Genomic DNA, 8,223 nt, shown 5'->3' with positions numbered 1-8,223 from the left:
TCAATTTGGGTAACAGCTTGTCCAAAAATCCCCAAAAATGGGCAAAAAGTGTGAATTTAAGGGTAAAACTCCAATTCTTGAGTCAGGACGGGGTGGGGGCACATTTTTGGGGGCTTTTTAGTCAATTTGGGTAACAGCTTGTCCGAAAAAACCAAAAATGGGCAAAAAGTGTGAATTTAAGGGTAAAATCTCCAATTCTTGAGTCAGGACGGGGTGGGGGGCACATTTTTGGGGGTTTTTTAGTCAATTTGGGTAACAGCTTGTCCGAAAATCCCCCAAAACGGGCAAAAAGTGTGAATTTAAGGGCGAAATCTCCAATTCTCGAGTCAGGACGGGTTGGAGGGTGGTGGTGGGGCGTGAGGCCCATTTTTGGGGGGTTTTTAGTCATTTTGGGTAACAGCTTGTCCAAAAATCCCCAAATTTGGGCAAAAAGTGTGAATTTAAGGGTAAAATCTCCAATTCTTGAGTCAGGATGGGTTGGAGGGTGTTGGGGGGGGGTGTGAGGCCCATTTTTGGGGGGTTTTTAGTCATTTTGGGTAACAGCTTGTCCAAAAATCCCCAAATTTGGGCAAAAAGTGTGAATTTAAGGGTAAAATCTCCAATTCTTGAGTCAGGATGGGTTGGAGGGTGTTGGGGGGGGTGTGAGGCCCATTTTTGGGGGGTTTTTAGTCATTTTGGGTAACAGCTTGTCCAAAAATCCCCAAATTTGGGCAAAAAGTGTGAATTTAAGGGTGAAATCTCCAATTCTCGAGTCAGGACGGGGTGGGGGGCACATTTTTGGGGGTTTTTTAGTCAATTTGGGTAACAGCTTGTCCAAAAATCCCCAAATTTGGGTAAAAAGTGTGAATTTAAGGGTGAAATCTCCAATTCTCGAGTCAGGACGGGGTGGGGGGCACATTTTTGGGGGTTTTTTAGTCAATTTGGGTAACAGCTTGTCCAAAAATCCCCAAATTTGGGCAAAAAGTGTGAATTTAAGGGTGAAATCTCCAATTCTCGAGTCAGGACGGGGTGGGGGGCATATTTTTGGGGGTTTTTTAGTCAATTTGGGTAACAGCTTGTCCAAAAATCCCCAAATTTGGGCAAAAAGTGTGAATTTAAGGGTAAAATCTCCAATTCTTGAGTCAGGACGGGGTGGGGGCACATTTTTGGGGGTTTTTTAGTCATTTTGGGTAACAGCTTGTCCAAAAATCCCCAAATTTGGGCAAAAAGTGTGAATTTAAGGGTAAAATCTCCAATTCTTGAGTCAGGACGGGGTGGGGGCACATTTTTGGGGGCTTTTTAGTCAATTTGGGTAACAGCTTGTCCAAAAATCCCCAAAAATGGGCAAAAAGTGTGAATTTAAGGGTAAAATCTCCAATTCTCGAGTCAGGACGGGGTGGGGGGCACATTTTTGGGGGTTTTTTAGTCAATTTGGGTAACAGCTTGTCCAAAAATCCCCAAATTTGGGCAAAAAGTGTGAATTTAAGGGTGAAATCTCCAATTCTTGAGTCAGGACAGGGTGGGGGGCACATTTTTGGGGTTTTTTTTAGTCAATTTGGGTAACAGCTTGTCCAAAAATCCCCAAATTTGGGCAAAAAGTGTGAATTTAAGGGCGAAATCTCCAATTCTTGAGTCAGGACGGGTTGGAGGGTGTGTGTGGGGGTGTGAGGCCCATTTTTGGGGGGTTTTTAGTCATTTTGGGAACAGCTTGTCCAAAAATCCCCAAAAATGGGCAAAAAGTGTGAATTTAAGGGTAAAAACTCCAATTCTTGAGTCAGGACGGGGTGGAGGGTGGTGGGGGGGTGTGAGGCCCATTTTTGGGGGGTTTTTAGTCATTTTGGGAACAGCTTGTCCAAAAATCCCCAAAAATGGGCAAAAAGTGTGAATTTAAGGGTAAAATCTCCAATTCTTGAGTCAGGACGGGTTGGAGGGTGGTGGGGGGGTGTGAGGCCCATTTTTGGGGGGTTTTTAGTCAATTTGGGTAACAGCTTGTCCAAAAATCCCCAAAAATGGGCAAAAAGTGTGAATTTAAGGGTAAAATCTCCAATTCTTGAGTCAGGACGGGGTGGGGGGCACATTTTTGGGGTTTTTTTAGTCAATTTGGGTAACAGCTTGTCCAAAAATCCCCAAATTTGGGCAAAAAGTGTGAATTTAAGGGCGAAATCTCCAATTCTCGAGTCAGGACGGGGTGGAGGGTGGCGGCGGGGCGCGAGGCCCATTTTTTGGGGGTCTCCTCCCTCCAAACTCCCCCCGCCAAGATTCGGGGGGTCCCCACTCACCGGTTGAGGAAGGTGTTGCCGAAGGGGTTGAGCTTGCGGAAGGGTTTGTGGGGGTCCACGATGAGGGCGTTGCCGGGGGTGACGCCCTCGCTGTCGCCGTGCATGATGGCCACGAAGGAGTCGGTGGTGGGCTCGGGGCCCACGCGGCTCCCCGGGATCTCCTGCTCCAGCAGGTACCGGATGAACGTGGTTTTCCCGGTGGAATATTGTCCGGCCACTAAAACCATCGGTTTGTTCTCAAAATCGGCGTCTTCCAGAGCCGGCGAGTGAAAATCGTGGAAACGGTAAAATTCTTCGACGGGGAAAAGTTTGGTTTTGTAGAGGTTTTTCAAACCCTCGGTGACGGTGCGGACCACCTCGGGGTTTTTCTTCTGGTTTTTGCGCATCCAGCTGAACATCCCGGCGGCCTTTTCTGATTATTTCTTAATTATTCTGGATGATTTTCAATTTTTTTTCAATTATTCTGGATGATTTTCAATTTTTTTCAATTATTCTGGATGATTTTCAATTATTTTTCAATTATTCTGGATGATTTTCAATTATTTTTCAATTATTCTGAATGATTTTCAATTATATTTTAATTATTCTGAATTTTTTTCAATTATTTTTTAATTATTCTGGATGATTTTCAATTATTTTTCAATTATTCTGAATGATTTTCAATTATTCTGAATGATTTTCAATTATATTTTAATTATTCTGAATTTTTTTCAATTATTTTTTAATTATTCTGGATGATTTTCAATTATTTTTCAATTATTCTGAATGATTTTCAATTATATTTTAATTATTCTGAATGATTTTCAATTTTTTTTTCAATTATTCTGAATGATTTTCAATTATTTTTCAATTATTCTGAATGATTTTCAATTTTTTTTTCAATTATTCTGAATGATTTCAATTATTTTTCAATTATTCTGAATGATTTTCAATTATTTTTCAATTATTCTGAATGATTTTCAATTATATTTTAATTATTCTGAATTTTTTTCAATTATTTTTTAATTATTCTGGATGATTTTCAATTATTTTTCAATTATTCTGAATGATTTTCAATTATTTTTCAATTATTCTGGATGATTTTCAATTATTTTTCAATTATTCTGGATGATTTTCAATTATTTTTCAATTATTCTGAATGATTTTCAATTATATTTTAATTATTCTGAATGATTTTCAATTATTTTTCAATTATTCTGAATGATTTTCAATTATATTTTAATTATTCTGGATGATTTTCAATTATTTTTTAATTATTCTGATTATATTCAATTATTTAATTATTTTGAATGATTTTCAATTATTTTTCAATTATTTTTTAATCCTTTCCAAATCCTTTTCAATTATTTTTTAATTATTCTGAATGATTTTCAATTATTTTTTAATTATTCTGAATGATTTTCAATTATTTATTTTGAATGATTTTCAATTATTTATTTTGAATGATTTTCAATTATTTTTCAATTATTTTTCAATTCTTTAGAATTATTTTCAATTATTTTTAAATTATTCTGAATGATTTTCAATTATTTTTAAAATATTCTGAATGATTTTCAATTATTTTTTATCTTTGAATACTTTTGAATTCTTTTGAATTCTCTTGAATGATTTAATTATCTTTGAATTCGTTTGAATTAATTTTTAATTATCTTTGAATTCGTTTGAATTCTTTAAAATGATTAATTCTCTTTTAATCCGTTTTCTTTTTAATTCTCTTTTTTCTTTTAATTCTTTCAAATTTTCAAATTATTTTAAAAATTCTCTCAAATTCTCTCAAATTCTCTCAAATTCTCTCAAATTCTCTCAAATTCTCTTCTTTAAATCCTTTAAAATTCTTAATTTTACAAAATTATGTTAAATTCTTTTTAATTCTTTTAAATCCTTTTTAATTTTTTAATTTTATAGAATTATTTTTCTTTCAATCCTTTTTTAATCCAAAATTCTTTTAAACGATTTTTAGTTAAAAAAATTTATTATTTTAAATCCTTTTAAAACTCTTTTAAAATTCTTATTTACTTTAAAATTCTCTTTAAATTATTTTTAAATTCCTTTTCCGTTTAAATTATTTTTAAATTATCTTTGAATTTTTTAAATTCCTTTTAAATTCTTTTTAACTTTTAAAAATTACTGGTTTTAACTTTTAAAATTCTTTTGAATTCTCTTTTATTTTTAAAAAATGATTTTAAATTATTTTAACTTTCTTTTAAAATTATTTTTAATTCTTTTTAAGTTTTAAAATGACTTTTAATGATTTTTAACTCTGTAAATTCTTCTTAAATTCTTTTTAATTTTCCAAAATGATTTTCAACTCTGTAAATTCTTTTAAAATTCTTTTTAATTTTCGAAAGTTATTTTTAACTCTGTAAATTCTTTTAAAATTCTTTTTAATTTTCGAAAATGATTTTTAACTCTGTAAATTCTTTTAAAATTATTTTTAATTTTCCAAAATGATTTTTAACAATTCTTTTTAATTCTCCAAAATGATTTTTAACTCTGTAAATTCTTTAAAAAATCTTTTTAATTTCCCAAAATTCTTTTTAACTCTGTAAATTCTTTTAAAATTCTTTTCAATTTTCCAAAATGATTTTTAACAATTCTTTTTAATTCTCCAAAATGATTTTTAACTCTCTAAATTCTTTAAAAATTCTTTTTAGTTTTCCAAAATGATTTTTAATGATTTTTAACTCTATAAAATTCTTAATTATTTTAAATTCTTTTTAATTTAAAAAAAAAATTCTTTTAAAAGTCTCTTTTTGATTCTTTTTAAAACGATTTCCAATTTTTTTTCTAACGCTTTCCAATTATTTCTAAAGGATTTCGAATTCTTTTGGGAAAATTTTCTATTTTTTTAAAGTGAGAAGCGACGCCCCAAAAATGACGATTTGGGGAGAGGGGGGGGGGGTGTGGGGGGGGGCCGTGTGATGGCACCAAGCCTCAAAGCTGAGCCATCGGGTGCTGGGTGGGTGGGACCCCCCCGGGCCCGTCGCTGAAACGCCACGAAACTCCGCAACTCCCCCCACCCCCCCCCCTCCCCGCCCCGAGGGGAAAAAAAAAAAAAAAAAAAAAAAAAAGTTTTGACGGTTTTTGGGGGTTTTTAAACCTTTTCAGCGCGGCGGCTCCCAGGCCGCGGAAGCGTTTTTCTTCTTTTCGTGTGGAAAATGGATTTTTTCGCCTCCCCCCCCCTCCAAAAAAAAAAACCAAAAAACAAACAAAACCAAAACAAACCCCAAACCAGCGGCGGAAGGTTGTCCCGACTTGTTGCGCTTTTTTTTTTTTTTCTTTTTTCTTCCTTTTTGCTTCTTTTAAAAAAAAGTTTTTAACGGGAGGGAAAAAAAAAATATATTAAAAAATAAAAAAAAAAAAAAATAAAATCCCCTTTTCCCAGCGATGCCCGAAGATCCCGCAGATGTGAGCTGGGGGGTGGGAAGCAACGGGGAGAAAAGAGCTTGAGGGGAGGGGTGGGGGGGGGAATAAATTACCATAAATTACGGAGGGTGGGGGCAGTGTGGGAGTCGCCGCTTTGAGACGGAGCCATAAAAGCCCAAAAAAAAAAAAAAAAAAAATTAATAAATTAATCGCTGCAACGAGGGGGGAGGAGCTGCTGAGAGGCGGGACACGTCGAAAAAAAAAATTAAAAAAACCCAAAAAATTAAAAAAAAAAACTAAAATACGCGCCCCCCCCCCCCCCCCCCGCCAACCCCCCAACCTACAAGGGGGGGGTGTTTTTTTGTTCCATCCATGAGCCCTCCCCATTTTCCCCAAACCCGCCGAATTCACCCCAAAACTCCCCCCTCCCAAAGCGCTGGGCCCCTCCCTTTGGTTTTGCCCCGATTTGACCTTTTTTTTTTTTTTTTTCTTTTTTTTTTGTGGTTTTTTTGGGGGCTTTTGGGGGTTGTTTTTTTTTGGGGAGGGGGCTGCTGAAAGCACCTGGGACCACCGAGGCGGGCGCAGTTTTTAAAAAGAAGAGCGATTTAATTTACACAGAAGTACTAAATGTACAGAATTCTTTAAAAAAATCCGTTATACACAATAAATACAGTACAAAATTATTTTATAGTACTATATTTTGTTTCCAACTGTGGGAGCGTTCACTGGTACCGGCGGGGCAGGAGGGGAGGGAAAAAATTAACGGGGGGGGGAAGGACAGGGCAGAATATGAAGGGGGTTCATCCCATTTTTTTGCCTTTTTCCCCCCAAAAAATTGAGATTTAACCCCCCTCTTCCAGGCAGCAAAGTGTGTGTGTGTCCCCCCCCACCCCGCCCTAAAAAAAAATTAAAATAATAAAATTGATTAAAATTTAACCCCCCCCCCGCACACACTTAACCCCCCCACATACAGCTCGGTGTAATGCAGTGGCCAAAATGGGGGTTTTTCTCCTTAAAATTGAGGGGGGGGGGTGTGTGGAGCTGCTGCACAGCCACACACACACACCCCCCCCGGTAAAAAAAGCACGTTTTGGGGTGAAAAAGGGTTTTTTAAGGGCCGCTTGGCAGAGGGAAAAAAATTAAGGAGCCGACGGGTCCCGATCGACGCTTCCTTCTTGGTGGCAAAAAAAAAAATATTAAAAGACACTAAACGGAAAAATAAAAAATAAAAATATATATTTTTATATATATAGGTGTATATATATATATATTTTTAAAAAAAAATAAATTTTTAAGCCGGGGAAGCGTCATCCCGTATGGCTGCCCCGTGCCTGAGGGTGCAGGGAAAAAAAAAAAAAATTAAAATTAATAAAATTAATAAAAATAATCAAATGATTACCTTGGGTTTGGCCAAAGGTTGAGTGTTGGGGGGGCTGCCCCCCCCTTCCCATCTTCTTTAAAATTCCTGGGTTGTGCCCACCCCCCTGCTCTCCCCGATGCTCTGAGGCTTTTTTTTTTTTTTTTTTTTTTTGGGTGAAAAAAGAGGGAAAAAGGGAGTGGGGAAACACACGGCGGTTCCCAAACCTCACCCATCCGGGTGGGACGTAGGGAGAGGGTGAGGAGGGGAGGTGGGTTTGTTGTTTGGTTTTTTTAATTTTTTTTCCTGTATTTCATTTCATTTTTATTTTTTTCCAAGAGAACGGGACCAAAAGGGGAATTTTTTGGGTTGAAAAAAGCGAGATCGAGGCGTTGGCGGGAGGATTTGGGGCGGTTGGAGCCAACACGGCCGTGAGCAAGCTCATAGGAATGTCGAGCTCGTTCCTTGCCCGTTCCCAGGAGGGGGGGTGTGTGGAAAAAAAAAAAAAAATAAAAAAAATAATTAAAAAAACCCAAACTAGATTTATGGTTCCTCCTTGGAAAAAAAAAAAAAAAAATAGAAGGGGGAAAAAAAAAAAAAAAAGATAAAAAAAAAAAAAACACCAAGCGGGAGGCTCGTGCCCCACACGCAGCCCCCCCCCCCCCCCCCCCCAACTGCGTGGCTTCAACAAATTAAGTTTTTGTGGGTTTTTTTTCCTCTTTTTTTATGTTTTTTTTTTTTTTTTTTTTTTTTTTTCGCTGGCTTTGGAGGACGGAAGCGTCGGCCGCCGGCGCGCTGGAAGGATGTTTTGTGTTTCCAAGGGTGATCCCTCCCTGTTTACACCGAAAGAGGCTCCTTTTCACTCGAGGGGGGGGAAAAAAAAAATCGTTTCAGGAAAAAAAGGGGCGTGGAAAAAAAAAAATTAAAAAAAAAAATTAATATTCAGGATTTTTTTTCCCCCCCGCTCCCTCTTCTTCCCGTCTGGGGTCTCTGCTGTTTTGCCGGGCCCCAATTTGCAGCGTTTTGCCCCCAAAATTCTGTTTTCTGGGGTTCAGGGAGGGGCCGGGGGGGGACGACACCCCCCCAGTGGCACTTCGAAGTCAAGGTTGTTGTCTCCGAAAAGAGAGGAAAAAAAAAAAAAAAAAATATTTGGGGGGGGGTTAAAAAATAAGCTAAAGGGATGGACGCAGGGGAACGGGTGAAAACGTGGGGAAAATGGGAAAAAAAATGAAAAAATCAAAG

Source organism: Athene noctua, chromosome 35 (assembly GCF_965140245.1).
Source record: "Athene noctua chromosome 35, bAthNoc1.hap1.1, whole genome shotgun sequence".
Lineage (NCBI taxonomy): Eukaryota > Metazoa > Chordata > Aves > Strigiformes > Strigidae > Athene > Athene noctua.
This window is presented reverse-complemented; position numbering follows the sequence as displayed.